A 26780-nucleotide genomic window follows, 5' to 3' on the forward strand; every position below is an offset into this window, starting at 1 on the left:
GTGCTCTTAACCCCTTGACATCTCTCCAGCCATTCATTTTATAAAATTCTTCACCAGATATATATTCTTTGAATTTCTATGCTGCACTGTTAATTTTTCTCTAACATCCACTACCATTCATGTCAACAGTATAAATTGATATACACTTGGGGAAAATTTCTAGATTTTAAAAAAAGTTATTTGATTATGAATTGCTTTTATTTTTATGAAAAGAATATGAAATGCATTTCACTTATACTTTGGAAATTATTGCGGCTATTGTATAGCCTATGTATGAATATTTTGTTAAATATCTCATGTATTCATGAAAGAATAATGTATATATTTTGACCATTTATTCTATTGTCTTGAATGTATGCCTTAGAGAAAACACACTCTAAGTGTTTCCTGCTTAACTCTCCTATATTTTCATCTACTTCTCTTCTTTTGATTGCCAAGTCTAACATTATATAAAAAAATTGTTTTTAGCATTTTATTATCCTGATGAGTTGTTTTCCTATGTAGCTAATAAATTTAGACTTATCTATGTTGAGACACTTGATAATCATATATAAATGTAAAAGAAAAACCTCATATTAATGAATATAGATATTGGTAATTATATAGTGATCTTTATCTCCACTGCCATAACATCACTTTGTTTGATATTAATATTTATTTTTTAATAATTTGGGGACAAGTATTTGTGAAGTATAATTATATCTTATAATGTATACCTTTGGGTATTTATTGTCATCTTGTGTGACTTTGTCTCTGCTAACTTCCCCGGGGATCTAGAGGAACACCCTGTAACTTCACACAAGGTTCTTGCTGAGAGAATTTCTCCTACCTATCTCCTGGCAGGATGATTAACATGGGCCAACTTTAAATTAAATTATTAGCTTAGTGATTTCCAAACTTCATCAAGAGTATAAATTTCAAACAAAAAATTCTCAATTGAGGAATATTGAATGGCTGTGAAGCATCTAAAGAAGTGCTTGACATTCTTACTCAACAGGGAAATACAAATCAAAACAACCCTGAGATTTCACCTTACAGCAGTCAGAATGGCTAAGATCAAAAACTCAGATGACAGCAGATGCTAGCGAGGATGTGGAGAAAGAGGAACACTCCTCCACTGTTGGTGGGGTTGTAAACTGGTACAACCACTCTGGAAATCAGTCTGGCGATTCCTCAGAAAATTGTATATAATCTTACCTGAAGACCCAGTTATGCCACTTATGGGCATATACCCCAGATATGCTCCAAAATACAATAAGGGCACATGCATCACAGTGTTCATAGCAGCCCTATTTATAATAACCAGAAGCTGGAAAGAACCAAGATGTCCTTCAGTAGATGAATGGATACAAACATTGTAGTATATTTACACAATGGAGTACTACTGAGCTATTAGAAACAATGACTTTATGAAATTCCTAGGAAAATGGTTGCATCTAGAGAATATCATCCTGAGTGAGGAAATCCAGTCACAAAAGAACAGACAGAATATGCAGTTATTGATAATTGGATACTAACTCTAGAAGCTCTGAACACCCCAGAAACAACTCACAGGCCATATGAAGCTCAAGAAAAACAAAGGCCAAAAAATGAAAGCCTCAGCCATTCTTAGGAAAAAAATTAATGTGTAGCATTCTCTCAGAGTGTGGTACACCTGGACCTTAAATCATTAATAATCCAAGATCTAAGAATATGGCCTTGTGGCAATTGTTGGTATTCCCAGATCATTATGCTTAATCTATACTCACCAAGAAAACTGTTTCAATGTTACGTTCTGTCCTATATGTACTTTATGCTTATGGTAACTAGTGGGATTTCAATGCATGCTATCAAACCTCCAAAAGAATTAAGTACTGACAAAAATATTCATATAGTGTTATGCCAAAATGCCTTTAAAATCTGTATATGTATCCCTCTTTTTTAAAAATAAAGTTGCAAGAGAGAAAAACTTAGCTGGAGAATTTGAATGTGGCTTTTCCAAAGCAGCAACAGAATTAAATCAAGGTTATTTTCTTACTGCTCCCTTTGTGAAGCAGTTTTGGTTTTGCTTTACTTTGCAGAAAGTGTGTAGCTTATTTCGAGTATCGATATTTACAATAGTCTCCTATTAAAGTCTCCACTTTGACCTGACTTCATGTGTTCTCTTATATATCCTGTGACCTTTTCAATTGTCAGAATGAAACTTGAGTTGTCTGTGGGTTTCAGGAGACTCCCAGAGCTAAAGGTGACTTCATTCCTCAATTATTCTTGGTTCTCTAATGTCACATTTTTTTTAAGAGTACAGCACTGTGTTTTTTGTTTGTTTGTTTGTTTGTTTTGTTATTTTTGCTAAGGTCTACATGGTAACATTCTGTCTTTTATTAATCATCTCTGGTGCTTTTTTTTTCCTTTCGAGGTTTTAGTGTGGGTGTCTTGTTTGCTTCATTTCCATGAAAAGGAGAGTCTTATTGAAGAGTAATTTTCATGACTAATTTTCGGGGTGGATTCAAAATCAGAAAATTTATATCATAAAAATATTAGAAACTGAAGAGTAGTTGGCTTTTCTATAATCATGCAAACAATTGGATAATATTACCAATGTATGTAAAATCTGTCATGAGTATGCCATGCCTAGAAAATATCAGGTCACCCCACTTGTTTCAAAAGTGGCTTTAAGAACTTCCCTATAGTTACATGAGGAACTCTATGCTGAAACTCCAACCACTGTCAGGAGAAATGCTCATTTATCTAACAGATGATGTTAAGGATAATTTAACTGCACATGCAGATGATAGTATTTTTGAACCTCAGTACTCAGCACAACATTCCACCTGGACTTTTGTTCCAGTGTGTTTAAGTCTTTGGGTTTATCTATTGCACACTCCAGATACAAGAATAGAGTTAAATTCCAAAAGGCCAATTCCTATGATTCTACTTTGTTTGGAAGTCTCTATTCAACACTAGAATTGTTATATCTGAAGCTATTTCTATTAAGGTTATGGATTATTGGTGTTCAGTTGTTCACCATATTTCACAGTCTTAATGGACTTGGGATTGATCTCCCACCCACTATATTTCTTATTTTCCATGCATAGGTTGATACAACTTGTACTTTGGAAGTAGTTTGCATTACTAGATATTAAACTGTATGTTGCACCATTGTGTTTTCTAGTAAACTAGGTAATTCATGGTAAAGTATTCACAGGAGATCTCAGGTGACTTCTATAGCATGGTGTAACTTAGTCTACAAAAACAAAACAATAGAATTATATGCATGTTTCATTTGGTTAGTCTTTTAATAATTCAAATATAATTTAATTTTATATTATGCACTAGATTATGTAGTAAGGGTATGATGGTTAGTGCTTTTCTGAGGAAAAAGAAAACAAATGTGTTATGAAATTTATAAAATTCAAGATATACTGAAAAAAAGAACTTGAAATCTATACTTGGCAGTAAAAAATTTCAAATAAGGCTCGAAAGAGCTAATTTTAATAATTAGATTTGGAAGCCTCCCAGTTGCATGGTAGAGTGCACAGAAGGCAGTCTTTTTGTTGAGAGGTCTCAGCATTTAGTGTTTTTTATTTAATTCACATATATTATTTGGCTCACTAATTCAATTTATATTGCATCTATTAGGTTCAAGGGAATTCATCAGAAATGTATGTCTATATGTTTTCTGGTATTATTTTAAATAGTTTTGGGTACTTTAATGCTAAGGACAACTTACTCAATAAATCAGAAAAACTATCACAGGAAGTGTCAAAATACCCACAAAGAAACCAAACTGGTTGTGTTGACAAAGAATAAGAAGGAAGGAGTTCAGATCAATCATTTAGATTAAGGGCTTCCTCACTGAATAAACAAATTTTAAGCCTGTGTCTGAGGAGCAGAAACTTATAATTTTGGAAAGGGATTGAAGTAGAGTGTGGGGAAAAGAATGAGAGAATCCAGAGTAGAAGGGATAGCATGTGTGGTCACATAGTATGAACAATCTTGTTGTGTTCCAGGAATGAAAAAAGAAGTTATAATGACTGTGAAAAGTATCACAGGTGATCTATGAGGCTTACAGAGTGTGCAGGCACTGTAGCCAGAATCAATATTAGTGTCAATTTTAAATTATAGAGGGTGGGCAGTCTCTAAAGGCTTTTTTTTTACATTCTATGTACATGCGTGTTTGTTTGATGTATACCCATGTACCACCTATGTGCCTGATGTTCCCAGGGGTGAGTACAGGACATGAGGGCTAAAGATGGAGTAACAGATGATTAGGGCACTGGTGTGTATGCACGGAACTGAACTTAGGTCCTCTATGAGAGTAGCACGTGTTCTTAACTGAGGAGCCATCCTGGAGTTCCAGTTTTTAAAAAAAATAATTTAAAAAATATTACTAATGATTAGGAATTTTGAGGGGGAGAGGTGCCTGAAGGTAGCATATGACATGTAATCATGAGGATCTTTTTTTCTCATAAAAAAGTAGAAGGCTGCACATGCTTCTTTGTAAAATATGGCATATTGGCAACTGGAGAAAGGAGAATCTCTGTGGCTTTCTGACTCTCAAACAAGATTTATATTCAGGTAGAGACACTGTCTCAAGAGAATAATGCAGAAAGCAATAGCATTGATGGCACATCTGTGCACATATGTACATATATATATCACATTCACAAAGCTATATACATATAATTTATATATATCCATGTATATGACATGCATATATTACTTACATACATATATATCACATATATACATATATATCAAATATACACACACATATATATGTGTATATCACATACATACATTGCATACATACATATGTATCACATACATACATATCACATACACACATATATATCATATACATATATTACACATATATACACATATATCACATACATATATATATTGCATACATACATATATATCACAAACATACACACATATTACATAATACATATCACATACATACATCATACATACATATATCATATTCACAAAGATACATACATATACACCCTTGAAGGAGGAGGGAGGAAGTGGAGGAAGAAGTAGAGAGAACACACACACACACACACACATACGGGGTGGAAAGAAAGAGAGAGATAAATATTAGAGAATTGTTTATGCAAGAAACAAGGAAGAAAATGGGGCATCTATGGATGAGAGGTAGACCATGGACTATTTTTCTAAACCTTGAATTCAGCAAGAGGGGAAAGGTCTGCACAGGGAGGATAAGTTACTGCTCTACATATAATCTTTAAGCCCATGAGAGTATGAGAGACAAGAACAGTATGTGGGTGGACACTGGGCATTCATCTCTATTTGGAGCTGATATAGCAGTCAGGACTTGAATCAGAATTTGAAGAGGAAAAGAAGAAACAAGAAGAGAAAAAAAATAAAATTTGAGAACCTCTGCAAAATTATGAAAGATATTTTGGAGAAAAAGGTTAAAAAAGTGGTTGTGTCAAACGGATTGGTGACATCCCCATGCTCTATTGTTACAAGCACATACGGGTGGACAGCAAATATGGAGAGAATCATGAAAGCTCAAGCCCTCAGAGACAACTCAACAATGGGTTACATGTCAGCAAAGAAACACCTGGGGATAAACCCTGATGACTCCATTATAGAAACCTCAGTGCAAAAGGCCGAGGCTGACAAGAATGGTAAGTCTGTGAAGGATCTGGTCATCTTGCTGTATGAAACTGTCTTCTGGCTTCAGTCTGAAAGATCCCCAGACCCATGCTAACAGGATCTACAGGATGATCAAGCCTGGTCTATTGATGAGGTATTGATGAGGATGATCCTACTGTGGAAGACATCAGTGCTGCTGTAACTGAAGAAATGCCACCTCTGGAAGACGATGACCACACATCACACATGGAAGAAATAGACTAAGCTTCACCAGTGCTATGTGTTTGATGCTTACCTTCATTCCTTCTGATAATATGTTTTCCATGACTGTAGTTTATTTTTGTTAACATTTAAAACATATGTGTGGCATGAACACTAAGGAGAAAATAAAATTTATACATGTGATACTGTGATCCTACAGGTTGATAGAACATTTGTTGTAAAACGTAAGCTAATGTTAATGTTAACTCTGTGGTCTGAAAAGTTTAGCTGCTGAGCTGGATTCCTTAGTAGATCATGTTAAGATGGCTTAAATTTCATCTTGCCATTTTTTTTTTCATTCTCTGTAGTTAATTCTACATGTACTAGTCTTAGAAGTAAATACAAGTTAAAACAACTTGACAGGAATTTCCCAAGTGGCTTGTTTTCCAAAGTACTGAAAACAAACTCCTAAGCTTCCTTAAATCTTGTGACTCAGAAAGGCTTGTGAGTAGAAATAGTGCCCAATCACATTCTGCTTTAAACAGTAAATACAGATGAGATAAAAAAAAAAAGATGACTGCATTTTGGAACATATCAACTCTGCAGTTTGCTAACCTACGTGGCAGGGAATCAAGTTTCACACCCGGGAGTCTTCGCCTCTGCTGCCAGCCTGACATTGCTATGACTCTGAGATGGTCAGTGACACAGCCAGTAAGCATCAGCATGGCCGTCTCCCAGCCACTCAACTTGATGAACATGGAATAGCTAATGCTCCTTTTCTTAGTGCTTCTTGGTTAATTCTCACCAGGCAAAGCAATATCCCAGTGTAAGCTGCAGTGAAAATATTAGCTGTTATTTGCTAACAGGTTGCATCGATCCCAGAGAAAATGGTGTGTGTGTGTGTGTGTGTGTGTGTGTGTGTGTGTGTGTGTCTGTGTGCATTCACACGTGCTTACAGTGGGAGAGCAGATGGTGTGCTGTTGTATTTATTTGAGTAGCTTTTTGTACCTTCATGGGAAACACCCTACTCTACATATTTTCTTTATCAACAAGTCCTAGGCTTACAGTGACTGAGAAAGTGATCACAGGTGAGATTGTACTTTTAATTTGGATTAGGACATAGTTCAACTTCATATGAGCATCAAAAAATTTACTATTCGCTTGAGAAGATGTATTTGCTTTTTTTTTTCTTGACAGTGACTGTGACTAGAGAAAATGGAATCTCAAGGCGGGCTTAATTTGCATTTTTATTTTGGCCAGGGTTGCTGTTTTTTCAAACACTTATTGATCATCTGTATTTCTTCTTTTGAAATCTGCCTTTGCGGAAAGTGCTGTTGGGAAAAGCTATAGAGTAGGGTTTCCTCTAAACACAAAAGGTGGAACAATCATGTGGTTCAGCTCTAAGTTCTCTGGGCGAATACCAGAGGAATATAAGTCTGCATACCATAGAGATACTTGCTGCTTGATTCACAATAGATGGGAAATACATACATGCATATATACAATACACACACATATACACAGTCACACACAAACACACACACATACACATAATTTTCAGGAAAATTAAATACATACATATGATTATGATTATGTGTATACATATGTATGCACATATTTTGCACATACCTTCATATGTATATATGTATAAAAAGATCATTAAAAAGTTTGTTGGGCAAAAGAGGGTCTGAGAGATTTTGTAATTATGGGTGGATCAGAAGCTTGTTTTAGGAAGGAAAATATGGCAAAGCATACAAGACTGATCACAACTAACTAATTATAAAGTACCCTAGAGAAGTTAGAATAGAATCAGGGAAGATTAATCAGAAACAACTGGGAATAAACGTATGGGTCTGGGATGATAGGTGAATGAATAAGGTAGGTATTTTCTGTCTAAACATGAATGAATTTGAATTCTTAGATGAAGAGCCAGGTTTATTTGCACATACTTGTAACCCCACCATTAGGAGGCAGAGAAAAAAGGGGCTTGCTGGCATGCTGAAAAAGCTTTCGGTGTGTAAAGATTAAGCAAGGAAACTTTGACTATTTGCAGGTTACATCTTGTTTTACATGTACTTTATGCTCATTGTAACTAGTAAGATTTTAATGCATACTATCAAACCTTTAAAAAAATCAAGAACTGACAAAAATGTATTCAGATACTTTTATGCAAAAATGCTTAAAATCTGTACATTTATCTTTGTTTTTTAAAATAAAGTTGTTCAATTTTAAAAAAAAAGCTCTTGGAAGAGCAAGGCCACACTGGATATTATGAGAGATGTTATTGGGGTATCAGAAAGTGAGGAAGAGAGGAGGAGATGGATTTGAGGGGAATAGCCAAGGTAAGAACACTTTTAAAAAAACAAGGAAAAGCTGCCCAGGGCAGAAAGTGCTACAAAGGGCCTACTCAGTTCCCCAGGAAGAGCTCAGTGCTGAGAGTGTATATAGATCAGGAAATTGAAAGAAGGTGGAGTCAAAAGAAAGAATCATTCCACAAACTTTAGACATGGAGCCAGTTGAGCTCTTACCTGATGTGGTTCGAGAGTCCAAGCCCTAGGGAACAGAATTCTTTGTGTGAAGAATTTCTGGTCTGAACATAAATGCCATCAGAACACAGTTTGAGTTTGTTCATTCATTTTAGGAAGTGATGGGAGCTGCCTCAGAGGGAATCAATCTTAAGCATATGTCCCCAGCAGTGTTTGTTTACTTAGCATTTGCTTATGTTTTCCTTGCGATGTCAGCTGCTTTTCTATACATAAGCCATTGTGAGCATATGGCACTTAGAGGTGTGTCACAGAAAATTCAGCTGAGTTTGTTAATTGCCAAAAGAGACAGGTATAAAACTCAGACAGAAGCCAGAATGCATCTACAAATGAACCCGAGGCAGGTGTGACTTGCCTAATTACTTAGTGATGAGAAAAAAAAAGTCATTCTAATTTATTTACATGGTACTCTTAGCATATGAGGAGGCTCCGAGACTATCAAGTAGGGTGAGTTTTGTGTTGCCCTGAGGCCTCTAGGCTGTGTGTTTTATTTATTTATTTCACAATATTAAAATATTTTTCATCCTTTGAGAATTGAGCATGTTGCATTTCAACCATGCTTGCCTTTTTCCCTACCCTCCCTTTGTATCTTTATGCTCCTCCGTCCTCTCTCTATGGAAGGGCCCCTCACTGTGGATCCTTACTCAGTTCTCTGAATTCTGTGGGTTATCAGATTAACCCAGATAAAGATTCAAAGCTAATATCCATAAATGAGGGAACACATGTAATACTTATCATTCTGAGTCTGGGTTACAGTACTCCAAATGATTGTTTCCAGCTCTATCCATTTTCTCGTGAGTTTCATTTTTTTCTGAACCACTGTATTTAGCTGGTAAGAAATAGAGTATTTCTATTCTATAAGTCTAACATCAAATAGAATATTATTTTTTCCATTGTATAAACATACTATATTTTTATTATCTGTCTATATGTTGATTGGCATCTAGGTTGTTTGTTTGTTTGTTTGTTTTTTGGTTCTTGTGCATAGAGAAGCAAGTTGATGAGCAAGTGTCTCTGCAGGTGGAAGTCATTTCTTTTAGGCACATTCCACAGAATTGTATGGTTGGATCATGTAGTAGATAATTTATTGTTTAACAAATACATTTCTAGCATTTAAAAGAAACTCCACCCTGATTTTCATAGTGGCTGGACCAGTTTGCCCTCCCACTAGCAGTTAATAAATGTTCCTTTTTCTAACATCCACATTATCGTCCATTATTATTTTTTTAATCTTTGTTATTCTTAATAGGTAAAATGAAATTCTAAATTTTTATTTGAATTTTGCTGATGGCTAAGGATGCTTAACATTTTAAACAATATTTCTACCCATTTGTATTTAATCTTTCAAAACTCTAGTTTTGTGTTTGGTTTTAAAAATTGGGTTCTTTGTTTTCTTGCTGTTATTATTTTTTGAGTTGTTTGTATATTCCAGATACTAACCCTCTGTCAGATATGTACAGCTAGTAAATATATTTTCCCATTCTGTAGGCTGCCTCTTCCCTTGGATGATGGTGTCTTCATCTGTGCTGAATCTTTCTAGTTTCATGTTCTCCCATCTGGTAGTTGTTGGTTTTTATATCTTTGCTGAGAAGATCCTGTCCAGAAACTTCTTTCCTGTGTTCACAAGCTCAAGTGTACTCTATACTTTTCTACTCTAAAGATATTGGTTAAAGATATTGTGTATTTCTATCTGGTTCCTTCCAGTAAGTACTTCATGGCATCAGCTATAGTGCTTGGATTTCGTGGCTGCCTCCCCAGGAAATATGTCAGAGTCATATAGATACAGCTGAGCATGCTTACAGATAACCATCTGACTGTATACAGGGATCCTAATGAAGGTGCTAAAGAAATGACTGAAGTAACTTAAAGGGGTTGCAAACCTCATGGAAAGAACAACATTATAAACCAACCAAACCCTTCAAAACTCCCATGGACTCAAACACCAATGTTTGAGCACATATGGAGAGACCTATTGATCCAATTACATATGTAGCTGAAGATAACCATGTCTAGAATCAATGTGAGAAGAGGCTTTTGGTCCAAGGAGGGCATGTTTTCCCAGTGTAGGGGAATGCCATGGCAATGGAATAGAGAGGGTGATTAGGAGGGAGTGCACCTTTGTGAAGGCAAATGGAGGGGAATGGGGGATGGGAGCCTGGCAGGAGGGAAAGGGATAACATCTCAAATGTAAATACAGATTATCTAATAAAAACTGAGAACAAAAAAGATATTGGGTATTATGTTAAGGTTTTTGACCCATGTAGAGTTGAGTTTTGTTTAAGATAAGAGATACTAGTCAAATTTCATTCTTCTACATACAGCTATCCAGTTTGATCAGATTCATTTGTTATTGATAGTGTTTTCCCAGAATGTTTACTATTGGACTCTTTGTAAAAAAACAGCTGTCTGAAAACAACAACAACAACAACAACAACAACAACATATATCTATACCAAACCAAACCATACCAAACCAAGCCAAACCAAACATACAACCCCAAAACAGGTATCTCTATGAATGTGAGTTTTAAAAAGGCACTGAGTTCTAATTATTTAATTGATCGACAACTCTAGTTTTATAGGAGCAGCATGCTGCTTTTATTATCATGACTGAGGCATAATTTGAAATCTTGCATGGTAAAACTTTTAGCCATTTTAATTTTAATTATTCAGAAAAAATGTTGGTATTCTAAATCTTTTGTGTTTCTAGACAAAATTTGAGATTATATTTTCTGTATCTGAAGAAGTATTTTGAAGTCTGGTTGGGATGGTAATGAATCTATAAACTGATTTTTGGTATTTTCATATTAATCCTAACAACCCAGGACCATCTTCTCATATCTTCTTAAATTTCCTTTTTCAGTGACTTAAAGTTTTTATTGTACAAGTTTCTCACTTCCTTGGTTAGATTTATTCTAATAATGTAATATTCCAAGGCTATTGTTAAGTGTATTCTTTCTGTGATTTCTTTCTCAGTATGTTTGTCATTTGTGTATAGGAAAGTAATTACTTTTATGTGTTAACTTTGCACCTTGAGCTTTTCTGAATGCAGATATCAGCTTCAGGAGTTTTATGATGGAGTCAATAGAAATTCTTTTGTATTAAACAGTGCCAAATAAAGATAAGGACGCTCTGACTTCTCCATTATTGTTTGTATACATTTTATCTTCTTCACTTGTTATATTTCTTGAGCTGAGACTTCAAGCTCTTTTTTATGGGTTAGTGGTGGTAGAAATCCTTTCCTTGTTCCTCATTGTAGTAGTAATCATTTGGGGTTTTCTGCATTTAGTTTGATATTGGCTATGGGCTTGCTGAATGTTGTTTACATTATATTCAGTTATATCCCCTGTATTCCTGGATACTCCCCAGGAGTTCCATCCAGAAGGGATCTGAGATTTTGCTAAGAGCCCTTGTGGAGTCTAATGAGGTGAAGGTGGTTTGTATCTCTCACTTTATGTGGTAAATTATGGTTATTGATTTGTATATTTGAACTATCTTTGACATTCTGAACAGTGGAGGATAGTTGTTTTGATGTGCTTTTGAATTGAGTTTGCAAGTATTTTATTAAGATTTCTTTTCACTCATTCATTAGAGAGATTGAGTAATATTTTTACACATTATTTCTTGTAAACTGGTTATTTTGTGCTGCTTTGCTAGGTCTTTTTATATTAAATGTTCGAGAACTGTTTCTTTATTCCCTGTGCCATAGTGGGTATGTTTAGTCAAACAGTCTCTGGATGAACTTTTCTCCAATCCCCTCTCCTCTATTTATCCATTTATTTCTTCCTGTGAGTGTTTTGTTCTTTCTAAAAAGGATGTAGGCATCCACTTTATGGACTTCATTCTCTTTGAGCTTCATAAGTTCCGTGGATGGTATATTGGGTATTACAAGCTTTTTGGACTACTATTTATTTATAAGTGAGTATATACCATGAGTGTTCTTTTGTGACAGGATTACCTCACTCAGGACAATAGCTTTAAGTTCTATCCATTTGCCTAAAAATTTCATGTAGTCATTGTTTTTGATAGCTGAGTAGTACTCCATTGTGTATATGTACCAAAATTTCTGTATCCTTCCTCTGTTGAAAGACATCTGGGTTCTTTCAAGCTTCCGGCTATTAAAATAGATTGCTATAAACATGGTTGTGCATGTGTCCTTGTTAGATATTGGAGCTTCTTTTGGATATATGCTCAGGAATGGTATTATTGGGTCCTCAAGTAGTACTATGTTCAGTTTTTTGAGGAACTGCCAGAGTGATTTCCAGAGTGGTTGTACCAGTTTCTCATCCCATCAGCAGTGGAGGAGTGTTCTTTCTCCACATCCTCACCAGCATCTTCTGTCACCTGAGTTTTTTATCTTGGTCATTCTGACTGGTATGAGGTACAATCTTATTGTTGTTTTGATTTGCATTTCCCTGATGACCAGGGATGTTGAGCATTTACTTAGGTGCTTCTCAGCCATTTCTTATTCCTATTTGAGAATTCTTTGTTTAGTTCTGTACCCCCATTTTTAAATAGGATTATTTGATTCTCTAGAGTCTAACTTTTTAAGTTCTTCATATATATTGGATCCTAGCTCTCTATTAGATATAGTATTGGGAAAGATCCTTGTCCAATCTGTTGGCTGACATTTTTTCTTCTTGACAGTGTCTTTAGCCTTACAAAAACTTTGCAATCTCATTCAGTCCCATTTGTCAATTCTTGATCTTAGAACATAAGGCATTGGTGTTCTTCTGTTCAAGAAATTTTCCTTGTGCCTATGTGTTCTAAGCTCTTCCCCATTGTTCTATTAGTTTCATTGTACCTTGTTTTATGTGAAGATCTTTAATCTACTTGGACATGAGCTTTGAACAAGGAGATAAGAAAGACTCTATTTGCAATCCTCTGCATGCTGACTGCCAGTTGATCCAGCACCATTTGTTTTTTCATTGAACATTCTTAGCTCCTTTATGAAAGATTAAGTGACCATATGTGTGTGGGTTCATTTCTGGGTCTTCAATTCTATTTCATTGATCTACCTGCCTGTATTTGTACCAGTATCATGCAGTTATTTTAAAATCACAATTGGTTTGTAATATAGCTTGAGATCAGGAATGGTGACTTTCCTATTGTTGAGAATGGTTTTTGCTAACCTGGGTTTTTTATTATTCCAAATGAATTTGCCAATTGCTCTTTCTAACTCTATGAAGAATTGAGTTGGAATTTTGATGGGGATTGTACTGAATTTGTAGATTGCCTTAGGCAAAGTGGCCATTTCTATAATGTTGATCCTTTCAATCCTCTAGCATGGAAGAGCTTTCCATCTTCTGAAGTCTTCCTCAATTTTTTTCTTCAGAGACTTGAAGTTCTTCTCATATAGATCTTTTACTTGCTTGTTTAGTGTCACTCCAAGGTGATTTATATTCTTTGGGACTATTGTGAAGGGTGTTGATACTCTAATTTATTTCTAAGCAGCCTGTTTGTCCTTTTTTAAAAAAATCAAACAACTTAATTTTTTTAAAAAACAGAGATAAATGAATAGATTTTAAATCCATCATTGCATAAAACTATATGAATATATTTTGTCAGTACTTTATTGTTTTAATAGTTTGATAGTATGCATTGAAATCTTATTAGTTACAATGGTAGAAGACTATTGATTTGTTTGAATTAATTTTATATACAGCCACTTTGCTGAAGTTGTTTATCAACTTTCAAAGTTCTCTGGTGAAATTTTTGGTGTCACTTAAATATAATACCTTATCATATGCAAATAGTTACATTTTGACTTCTTCTGTTCCAATTTGTTTCCCTTTGACCTTTTTACTATCTGATTGGTCTGACAGTACTTTCAGTACTATATTGAATAGGTAGAAGGAGAGTGAGTAGCATTGTCCAGTCCCTGATTTTAGTGTGATTGCTTCAAGTTTCTTACCATTTAGTATGATGTTGGCTACTGGTTTGCTGTATATTGCTTTTACTATGTTTAAGAATGAGCCTTGAATTCCTGCTCTTTCCAAGACTTATAAAGAGGTGTTGAATTTTGTCAAATACTTTCTCAGCATCTAGTTAGATGATCATGTGGTTTTTGTCTTTGAGTTTGTTTATATAATAGATGACATTAATGGATCTCTGTATATTGAACCATACTTGCATCCCCAGAATGAAGCCTACTTGATCATGGTGAATGATCATTTTGATGTGTTCTTGGATTTGGTTTGCAAGAATTATATGAGTATTTTTGCATCAGTGTTCTTGAGGAAAATTGTTTTAAAGTTCTCTTTCTTTGTAGGGTCTTTGTGTGGTTTAGGAAAGAGTGTAATTGTGGTTTCGAAGGATGAGTTTGGTATTGTTACTTCTGTTTCTATTTTGTGAAATTTTTTAGAGAGTATTGGTATAAGGTATTGGTATAAGAGTATTGGTCTTTTATGAAGGTCTCATAGAATTATGTACTAAACCCACCAGGTTCTGGATTTTTTTGTTGGGAGGCTTTTGATGACTGCTTCTATTTCTCTAGGTATTATGAGGCTATTTATATGGCTTATCTGATCCTGCTTTAACTTTGGTATCTGGCATCTGTCTAGAAAATTGTCCATTTCCTTTAGATTTTCCAGTCTTGTTGAGTTTAGGCTTTTGTGGTACAATCTGATCTTGAATTTTCTTAGTTTCTGTTGTTATGTCTCCCCTTTAATTTCTGATTTTGTTAATTTTGATAATCCCTCTGTGTCCTCTAGTTAGTGTGGCTCAGGGTTTATTGATCTTGTTGATTTTCTCAGAGAACAAGCTCCTGGTTTTGTTGATTCTTTCTATACTTTTTTGTTTCTATTTGGTAGATTTTATCTCTGAGTCTGATAATTTCCTATGTGTCTGTTTCTTTTTGTTCCAGAGCTTTCAGGTGTGCTGTCAAGCTATTAGTGCACACTCTCTCCAGTTTCTTTTTGGAGTTGCTCAGAACTATGACTTTTTCTCTTGGCACTCCTTTCATTGTATCCCATAAGTTTGGATATGTTGTGCCTTCATTTTCATTAAATTCTAAAATGTCTTTGATTTATTTTCTTCTATTACCAAGTTAATATTGAGTAGAGCATTGTTTAACTTTCATGTGTATGTGGGCCTTTTGTTTTTGATGTTAGTGAAGACCAGACTTAGTCCATTGTGATATGATTGGGTGCATGGGAGTATTTCTATGTTCTTTTATCTGTTGAGGCCTATTTTGTTACTGACTATATGGTTAATTTTGGATAACTTACCATGAGGTGCTGAGAAAAAGATTTATTCTTTTGTTTTAGGATGAAATATTCTATTGATGTCTATCAAATCCATTTGCTTCACAACTTCTGTTTGTTTCACTGCTTCTCTGTTCAGTTTCTGCTTCCAGGATTTGTTCATTGATGAGAGTGGGTTGTTGAAGTCTCCCACTATTATTGTGTGCAGTGCAATACATGTAGAGGAGTTTCTTTTATGAAAGTGGGCACCTTTGTATTTGGAGCATAAATGTTGAGAGTTCATGTTGATATATATATTGTGATGAGTAAAATGTGTTCATAGTTGTCTTTTTTGAAGACTTTTGGTTGGTTGAAAATCTATTTTATTTGATATTAAGATGGCTACTCTAGCTTGTTTCTTGGGATCATTTGCTTGTAAAAATTTCCCAACCTTTTACTCTGAGGAATTGCCTATCTTAGTTGCTGAGACGAGTTTCTTGTATGCAACAAATGCTAGGTATTTTTTACATATCCAGTCTGATAGTCTGTGTCTTTTTATTGTGGAATTGAGTCCATTGATGTTAAGCAATATTAAGAAATAGTGGAATTATGTATATGTGCTATTTATTCCTTGGTTTATGTTGCAAAAATGATTAGTGTATTGATTTTCCTAGGGTAAAGATTTTATCTTTGTGGTGGAATTTTCCATCTATTATTCTTTGTAGTGCCAGATTATCGGACAGATATTGTGAAAAGTTGTTTTTTTTTTCCTGGAATATCTTGGTTTTTCCATCTATGGTAATTGACAGTTTTGCTGGATGTAGTAACCTGGTCTATCATTTGTGTTCTCTTAGGGTTTGTATTTTATTAGTCCAGCATCTTCTAGCTTAATAGTCTCTGTGAAAAGTCTGGTGTAATTCTGATTGGTCTTCCCTTATATATTACTTGTCCTTTTTCCCTTACTACTTTTAGTATCCTTTTGTTTTGAACATTTTGCATTTTGACTATTATGTGTCGGAGAGAATTTCATTTCTGGTCCGATCTATTTTGGTCTCTATTTGCTTCTTATATGTTCATGGTTATCGCTTTCTTTTGGTTAGGAAAGTTATTTTTCAATAAGTTTGTTGAAGATATTTATTGTGCTTTTCATTTGTGAGTCTTCAGTCACTTCTACTCCTATTATCCTTAGATTTGGTCTTCTCATTATGTTCTGTATTTTCTAGATATTTTATGTTGGAATCTTTTTGATTTTTACATTTTTTTGACCATTGTGTCAATGATTTCCATTGTATCTTCTGCTCCTGTGATTCTCTCTTCCATCTCTTGCACTCTGTTGTCTCTTCTAGGTTTTCCAGTTTCAGAGTTGTCTCCTTTAGTGATTTCTTCATTGTTTCTATTTCTGTTTTCAGTTCCTTTACCTGTTTGTTTGTGCTTTCCTTTAGCTCTTTAAATGTTTATTTGTGTTTTCTCCATAAGGGCTTCAACTTGTTTGTGTATATACTTCTCCTTTTTCTGTACTTCTTTAAATGTGTTATTTATGTGCATCTCCAGGATCTCCATTATCATCATCATGAAGTATGATTTTAAGTCCAAATCTTGTCTTTCTGGTGAATTTAGATAACTACTATTTGCAGTGGTGGGAGAATTGCGTTCTGATGTTGCCAGGGTGTCTTTGTTTCTGTTTTTTAGATTTTTAAGCTTGCCTCTTGCCATCTTGTTATCAGTGATGCTAGGTGATCTTGTTGTCTCTTACTGGAGCTTTTCTCTCCTTTCAGTGAGTGGGTCTGTGGTCTCCAGAGGGAGACTGTTCTTGGGAGATAGACTCTCTGGGTAGGCTATGAGTTCCAATGGAAATGCCTAGTCCTAGTGCAACTGGGCAGACTCTGACCTTGGGCTGGAAGTGTTTGTGTCTGGGCAGCACAGCGACTTGTGCTCTGAGACTTCTGGGAAGCCTCTCCCAGGATAGACAATGAGGAGGGAACATGGACTCACCCCTCTGCTCAGGAGTGAGGTCCTCTTGTGACTCTTCCAGGAGTCCAGCAAACTGCAAGCAGGGCAAAAGTTCTGATGAAACTAGTCTGGGTCTGAACTTGGGCCAGCGTTGTCTGTTTCCAGGCAGTACTGCCACCTGTGCCCTGCCCTGAAACTTCTGTGACGCCTCTCCCAGTAGAGACAGTGGGGAGGGAATGTGGACTCATCCATGGACTCAGGAGTGAGGACCCTCCTGAGGCTCAAACAAGTGCCCAGCAACCTGAAAGGGCAGGCTGCCAGTCCTGATGAAACTGGGCTGGGTCTGGTCTTGGGTTGGAAATATGGTGGCTATTTTATAGAAAGAGAAATATCGTAGAATAAGATATGGCAACTTAACAATGAGAGAGATAGAGAAAGTTATCTATCTATCATCTATTTTTATATCTATTTATTGGAAACAGACAGCTAGAAATAGACAAGATGGCAGACATATGGAGAGACAAAAATAGACAGACAAACAGATACTGGTAAATGGAAACTTTGGGTGGAAAATGCCTAACACTTAATCTGTTTTACAATGTTTCTGTTAAGAGTGACATTTTAAAATATATTTTAGAAAAGTCATTATTCAAAAAGAAAAGTAATCTCATAATAAAGTAAAATGCTTTGGGCCAAAATAGGAAACAAAACAAAACCAAATGCTAGTGTGAATGGTAAATATATAGACAAGAAGACAGAGTCAGGTAAGACTGGGGAGATGGTCAGTTGGCAGAAAAACACAATGTGAAGCTGGTAAGAATGCTTCTGTTACTGAAACCCAAAGAAGGAAGATCTCAATCTAGCTTAGAGAAAAAAAAGTGATTCTCAAGTCTAGGACCCACATTGGGAAGAGAACACAAATTTGGGGAATCTTAATTTCTGCCCCAATAAAGGCACTTCCCCATGACTCTTTAGCAGTCCTCTCAAACCAGAAACACTTGGATTCAACTATCAAAGGAAAGCTGATAATAGATATGTACTCTGAAGTCAAGGGAATAACATGGAGAGGGAAAATCACAAGTTACAAAATCAAGGATGTCGGACTCTAAAAATGACATGATATATTAATTTGAGAGATTTTTTCTAATTCTTAATATTTAAAATGTCCAGTGATCAAATAAAAGTATAAATGTAGAATAAATGTCTATAAAGTCCAACAATCACATTGAAAAATAAAACCATGATATCACTGAGGAATGAAACAGAATAGCCACAGGAAATAAAACTGTAATAGACACACTGGTCATTCTCTTAGTGGAATCACTTAGAAAAAAAGGCCACATATATGAACACACTATGTAGGATTTAGCAGCAAAAGAAAGAGAAGAGAAAAATTAGAACTCAGTTTCAGAAGGTGTGGAACATGAAGTAGGGGTAACATCTTGAAAACCCCACGTGTGAATTTCCCACAAGGTGAAAGTCATGGATCACTAAATTGAAGATAAGAATGTTGTTCACTTAGAGACATTGAGATACAATTGTGGAACAGAAAATAATCAAAGGAAAATCTGGGTCTCCACCAAGGAGGAAGACATCAAATGGTACAGTGCTTAGGGGCAGTTTTCTAAAATGCAACAGTAAACTGTTAAGTTGTGGTAAAGATCTCTAAGGAAAAGTATAACAAGGGAAATTCAAGAATAATTTACAAGGGAGCTAGCTATAAATGTTAAGTGGGAGACCATAGCTCTTTGATTAAGTAGGCTTTATTCTTGTCTGTTTTGTTACTAACTATGGGAACTGTATGGAGTCTTCTAGCTTCTAAATCATGTAGCATTTGTTACATAGAAGTTTTTTTTTTTTTTTTTTTCCACTTCAAGAATTAAACCCCAGGTCACCATACATGATAGATGTGTGATCTATCACACAGTTGCAAGTCTAGTCTCTTGGGTTTTGACAAATGCTCACCATCAGCCATTACCTCATCTCTCATAGGAATTACTATTATCTATCACAACAGCTCCACACTTTGGTTAGTGTGTGTTGACAGAGGGGAGAGAGAACATGAGATCCACTTTTTGTTTGCTAAGATGGTCTAACTCCAGAATACCTAGGAAAAGGTTGAGCAGATACTCCATCTGCTGTATCATACTGCCCAAGGTGTTTGTGTACGGCCAAACCTTGCCACCAGGAAATCAGGGGCTCGCACACAACAGAGGTGCCCATCACATGTCTCCTGCTCAGGTTCTTGCTGAAGCCTTTCCTCAGAGTTACATTTTGCTCTATGGGGTTGCATTCCATTTCTAAAAGTCATGTGCATACTTCTGTTTTGAGTTGCTAATCAGCACTCCCCATAACTTGCAAGAGAAGCCCCTGAGGTTTTGCTGATTCAAGGAGAACAGAATATAAACTTATTATGGGGCATAAAGCATGAGACAATCCAACTGAAACAAGTTCAGGAAATAAATTTCATTTAGTGCTAAATAAATAATCTCCCTCACTTCTTGGGCAGATGGGAACAAGACACTTGTCTGGAATCAAGACAGCGGTGTCAAAGTTGGCAAGAAATTGTGCTTTTATTATCCAGTGCTCTTGCTTCAGAATGGAGAGGAGAAGGTTTCTAATTGGTGCTGGATTTATTCATTGGCTCGACAGTCTCCAAGTCTGATCTATGATTTACAACAAAAAGAGAGCAGATAAGGCTCTGACTATTATTGTGACCCTTGATGATATGGCTGAAAACCTACCCACTTCATCCTCTTGCGGCAGTGTTGGTGATATTTTTAGTTGTGGAAGTGAGTGTCATACTGCCCAATGCTCTAAAGTAGAATCAAATCAAAAGGGCTAGACACAAGTTTCTATTTGTACAAATGATCATTGAAAATACATAACTAAAATCAAATTACCCTTCCATCTGCTTTTCCATTTATACATATATTTTTACACACCAGGGAATTGCCTAAATGAATAGGTGCTCCACTGGACTGTTTTCTTAAGGTTAAGGAATCACAACCCTACTCTGGGAATAAGGACAAAAATTAACACAACTTTGAAAGTGTGAAGTGTTAGGTGAATACTCAAAATAGCTAATTTAGTAATTCTGGGAGCTTTTGATTCCCAGTGATTCTCTAATCCTGTAATGACTAACCTTGATTGTTTTTGTGATTTATTGATAATTGTTTGGAAGACGAGTAGTCTCCTGCATGTGTTCATGAGGGAAGTCCTACTGTGAGTCTGGGTAACACCACATTGCAGACTTGCAGCTCTGGGAGGGGAGGGAGAAGACCAGCTAGCTTAGCCAGTTTGTCCCCCTTTGCTTCTGTGTTATTCTGCTTGTCATTTCCTGCTATCCCTGAAATGTTGGACAGGAACTCATGAAACTCTGAGAAAAATGAATCATTTGCTTTTTATCTACTTTAATTTTTAATGTCAGGCATTGTGTCTCAATGGTTCAAAGCAAACTAACACAATTCCTTTCTGTGTGCTCACCACAATAATTTATACTAGATATTTGGCAAACCGAGTTACAGCCCAGCTCTCCTGTCTTATTTTGTCCACATGCCTGGACTACTGACCCATGTATTTCAGAATATGTGGTTGTTATGTGTCAGTTGTAGGTGTGCATGAAATTGGTTAAGGAAAAAACATGCACATGGAAGACAGGAAGACGGAAAGACTTGCATACGACATTATTTTAACTCATTCAGTCACTTAATGAACAATTCTTAAGTGCCTTGTCTAGGCAGACATTCTGCAGAACAATGAAACTAACACAGTGGTGTGTTCTGTCCTCTTAGGGTTTGTACTCTACTAAAAGGGTGTAAACAGAAAGCACATATATGGATTGACCACAAGTTTTTTGTTTTTTTTTTTTTTTTTTTTTTTTTTTTTTTTTTTTTTTAAGGGAAATACATTGGGGGAAAGAAAGTACAGAATAAGAGGAAAGAGAAAACTCTAACAGGGTCAGCCCCTAAAGAAGCTTGCAGGACTGTAACAGAGGAAACTGGAAACTGCAGTGGCATATCTGGAAAATTATTGAGATGGGAGCATGCTTGGCTGGTCCTAATAACTAGAAGAGACAGACAAGATTTGGGAAGCTGTGGGAACTAGCTCCTGTACGAAGTTATGGCCTCTGTGAGTATGATGTCTTTCCCTCAGAGGACTAGGCACAAGTGATGGATTGAAGAAAAGCAGTATATTTATTTCAAACATTGAAAGGTTCTTTGTAGTCTTTGAGGGGACTGTGACAGGATACAAATGAAGTGGCAGAACTCTTACTCATCTCTACCCAGACATGAAATAAAAGTGACATTGAATGCAACAGTGTAGGGGAGAGGAGGAAGGATGAGAGATGGTTGAAAGGATATGCTTGTTGAAAGGTACAACAACACACAATAAGGAGTCTTCATGGGGATGGTTCTTGGTATAAACAATATGGGTGTGTTGTTATGACTGGTGTCAGGAGACTAGTATTTATACAGTTCTTGGCAATTAAGCAAGCAAGAGTTTTGAACATCAGTTTGGATGCTAAGTATAGATACATGTGCCTACATGTGTCCTCATCCCAATCTTAAGAGGAAAGTGTTTATTATTTCTCTTAGCTTTTTTTGTGTGTTTCCTTCACAATTTGAGTAATCCTAATTTGACAGTATTAAGAAAAGTGGTGAGTTGGACATGTTATCATAAATGCCTTTGTGTTCAGCACCTGGGAGACAGAGTCAGGAAAAATTCTGTAAACTTGAAGACAACCTAGTTAACAAAGTGAGTTCTAGAGTAGCCATGACTACACAATGAATGACCCTGCTTCAACAAACAAACAAAGAAACAAACAAACAAGCAGACAAGTAAAAGTGATAGAGTCATTTATATAGTACACTTAAAGAGTTGCATCATTAAAAGAATTATGTGTCCTCACCAAAATTTTTCCAGAGAATTTTTTTTATCTCTTCTTATACACTGCTTCCTGCCATATGAGGATGGAGCATTTTTTCTGCTTGAGACACATTTCCAAAAGTGAGAAGTGCTAGCTAGACACAGCAATCTTCCTGAGCCTTGATGTTAGGCATCCTGACCGGCAGAACGGTGAAATAATATATTTTTTCCTTTGTACATTTACAAAATTTAGTTTTCAATCTTTGATATGTGGTATAATAGAGCAGAGAGCAAGAAAATTATGCATGATCATACCACTGGCTTGTAGATGAATTTTAATGAGTGGAGAATGTAGCCCTTCATTCCTCTTTGCTCTACAATTATTTTCATGTCTGGATACTGGATTCTGTTGAGTACCTTCGGCAGGGTCATGTGATTTTTCTTCTTGAACCCATGAGTATGGTAGATTCCATTGTTTAATTCTTTGCTGCTTAGAGAAGACTCTTAGGTTGATGTTTGACTTCTTTCAGCACTTAAAAAAGATACTGTGCTGCTTAGCCTCTTGGAATTAGATGAATGATCTGCTTTCATTCAAGCAACTTTCTTATAAGTGAGGTGGTATTTATATCTAATGTCTTTCCGGAGTTACATTTCTTCTCTATTTGAAATTTGCATGTGATGGGTCTTGCTATGTATTTCTTTGTACTTATCCTACTTGAAGTTGAATAAGTTTGTTTATTTTTATTAATTTGGTAAAAAAATTATGATTCAGTCTCTTATGAAACAAAAGAAAACTTATGGTATGTACTCACTTATAAGTAAATTCTAGACCCCTTCCCCCCAAAAGGAGCTCAGAATACCCAAGAAAACATCTACAGAATTTATGAAGCTCAAAAAGAAGGAAGACAAGAATGTGGATGTCTCAGTCCTTCATAGAATGAAGAACAGAACAGGGGAGGAAATACAAGGTCAAATAGAGGATCAGGGATTGAAGAAAAAATCTACAGAGACTGCCTCCCCTGGAGAATCACCCCATATGCAGCCATCAAACCCAAGCACTATTGCTGATGCCAAGAAGTGTTTACTGGCAGGAACCAGGTATGGATGTCTCCTCTGAGGCTCTCCTAGAGTCATACAGATACAGAGGAGGATGCTTGCAGCTAAACATCAGACTGAACACGGGGACCCCAATGAAAGAGCTAGAGAAAGAACTGAAATAGCTGAAAGATTTGCACCCTCATGCGAAGAACAACATCATCATCAGCCAAGGCACTGAGATGGAGAGGGTGATTGGGAGAGGAAGCGTCTTCATGGAATCAAGTTGAGGGGGAGGAGAGAGGGGAGTGGGGGAAAGGGTATAATATTTGAAATGTAAGTACAGAGAATATCCAATAAAATTGAAAAACAAACAAACAAACAAACAAACAAACAACCCCCAAAATAAAAGCACCTGAGTTCTCTGATGGGAAAAGAGAATACCAGCTCCATTTGATATACATTAGAAACCCATTTGCATGTCTGGATTTGTGTGGACAGAGGCAGGATCTAGACTCAGGCCCTAGTCTTCAGAGAACAGTTGTAGTGAGTCTATGGTATCAGTTGAAGTTGACTGACTGATACTTCCTGTGGGTGTATGTCGCATTGCTGATTAGTAGCAGAAGGTTAAGGACACATTCTGAGAGAAAAAGATGTATTTTCTTAGCTTGCTGAATCTATAGGTTGGTCTCTGGGGCTGCAAATTTGTAAAGGTTGAAGTGATTACCTCTTACAGTACCTTTTCAACTCTGCAATTTCCCCTCTGATTGTGTGTCTGTAATTACAAAATTAGTAGATTCTTTATTTATGTGTCATAACTCTTTGAGAATCTGGAATTATTCTTAGGCTATTTCTTTGTGGTTCAGATTTCATAAAGCATTTTTTTTTTAACCCAACTAACAGAATATGTCCTCTCTCTCCCAAACTGATATTTAGAATTTCTACTAATAATTTTTCTTAACAGTTTTTCAGTTCTAAAGTTCTTTTCATTCTTTTTATGTTTTTGAGGTAGTATTTTATGTAGTCCACATTGTTATTGAACTTGATGTGTAACTCATAGTAGACTTGAGTTGACTTTTCTATTTTACCACCAACATGCTAGGATCGTCAGAGATCATCCCCACACATGTTTATCACTTCTACCATTCCTATGTGACCATCTTTATGTCTTCCATTTTGTTCATTACTCATTTCTATTTTATTTGAAATGTGTCTTTCCCAGCACAGCTTCTAGGATAGACCTGGATAGCCAGGGAAAGAGAAAAAGACTACACACAGACAAAAAGCAAAGCTGGGGTCAGGTCGACTGGTATCTCTGACAAAGAAGTTGTCACATTCTAAAAGCTTTGATTTTTTTTGTTTGTATCCAGTTGGACAGACAGGTGAAGTAGTTGCACAAAGCTGGAAAAGGAAAAGAATTAATGCAAACATATAAGAAAGTAGGGCTATTACATATAGCAGAACAAGGAGGCAGGTTTAACTAATTTCTAGTTTTATGAAGAGTTGCATCTGGAAGGGAGCATTCTTTAGTTCAAAAATATCTGTGGGGAGAAGGCTATGGTGGAAATTTTCTGTAGACACTATCAACATTTTGCCCAAAGTTCAGACATGGTTTTTGACATCTCTCTGAGCCTCACCCTGTAAGAGTGAATGGCTTGCTATTTTTCCAAGGGTCCAAGGTAATCCTCCACATGACCAAGCCACATCAAACAATACACAACTTATGACTTCACTCACTCAGGACCATCGGTGCTTCACACAGTAGTGCATTCATAACTGTCTGTTAAAACATTTTGACACTTTTATATTAGGTGATTCTGACATCTCCCTGTGTTCTCATTACTAACTTTTATTGAATTCCTCTTTCCTGGATTACCTTTCTGTGTGTGTGTGTGTGTGTGTGTGTGTGTGTGTGTGTGTGTGCGTGCATGTGCATATGTGGTATGTTTCTGTGTGTAAAAGACTGATACATTACAGAAAATGATACATGTGTTTGTATACATATAATAATTGATGCTGTACTGAAATCTATACATTTCTATTTATGTAAAGTGATGGCATTTTACTGAAGCCATCAGTTTTAGCTGCTGTCAATGGGTTTGCTAGCAGTCTTGGAAACTCATGTCCACTTGGGACCTAACAATATCATTAATAAAATGAATCTCTGCTTTACAATGAAATCGCTTGTATTTGGAGTACACTACATTCAGTGACTGTAATCCTTTCACTAGAAGGTATGCTTCAAATGGACACAGGGGCGAACAAAGGCTAAGATAATGTGGAGGGCAGTGTAAGAAACAGGCTATATTGTCATCAGTCAAGTAGTATGTGGAAGCACAAGACACTGAAAGAATCAGAAAGGACGCTTATCCTGGGGATTCCAGAATGAACCAAATTCTTAAATCAGAGTTTTGGCTTAATCCTCATGAAATAATTACCTGATTGTTTAAGTAACTACAGGAGCAGTAATGTGTTGTCGGTGCCCTACAAAGTAAAGTAGCCTTTTATAACACTGCTCTGCCAAGGACAGGTGAGTTTGGTCTACATGCCATCTTGATCTCATAAGGGGACGGGAGCAGAACATTTTGATTAGGGTGGGAGATTTCTTCACATGGAGCCTGCATTAACTTCACTGACTAGGTAGAGGCCTCTTGTGACATCATGGTGTGCCTCATTAATATTAGGAAGCAGTAGAAGTTCTGATGCAAGAAAACAGTGTTAATATACCAGGAATTGCCCCATTACTGCTGATGTAGACAGTAGGAGTCCATAATTTTTCCATGTAGTCATTGACTCTAACTTCTCTTCTGACCTACTCTGAGTGGGACACTGTGTTGACACAGAAGACCATCAGGATATCTCACTGTTCTAGAGTAAAGACATCTACACAGTTTAATAGTGATTGGTATTGGTGATGCTAGACTCGGGTGTTATTTCATTAGTTTTCTGTTTCACTGGGCTGCTCGTTCCATGGTCCATAGATTAGAAACAGGCAATTTTTGTTGGAAACATTTTTGTCTTTAATTGTCAACGTTAACCATTGTTATTTCTAGGTGATTGGCACTTTTAGCTCCAAATTTTGGAAACATGATTGAAAACCATCCCCAGAGAACCAATCCTTTTGTCATGATGCAGGTACAGAGAGCCACAGCTGCTTCACCTCCCTCTACTCAGTGAGAACGTACTTATGTTTTGATAATATTTGAGAGTCAGATTTAAATTGTGCTGAATATTAATATTAACCTGTTTGTCTCTATGAGTAGAAGTGTCTAGGTACTTTTGAAAGAGTTTCCCTTTCTTCATTCTTGGAAGTTTATTGAACGTATTGTTCTAAAACTTTTCCTTATGTCATTCTCAGGCTTCACAGACACAGAGGCAATTCTATT

At 36.2% G+C, this 26780-nt stretch overlaps 1 protein-coding gene across 4 annotated transcripts in view; it reads left to right on the plus strand.

Moving 5' to 3' along the window:
- AGBL1 (AGBL carboxypeptidase 1) overlaps positions 1-26780 on the plus strand; it is an 889014-nt gene that overhangs the window by 230000 nt on the left and 632234 nt on the right. The window lies entirely within an intron of this gene.

Source organism: Micromys minutus (genome assembly GCF_963924665.1).
Source record: "Micromys minutus genome assembly, chromosome: 3".
NCBI classification, from domain to species: domain Eukaryota; kingdom Metazoa; phylum Chordata; class Mammalia; order Rodentia; family Muridae; genus Micromys; species Micromys minutus.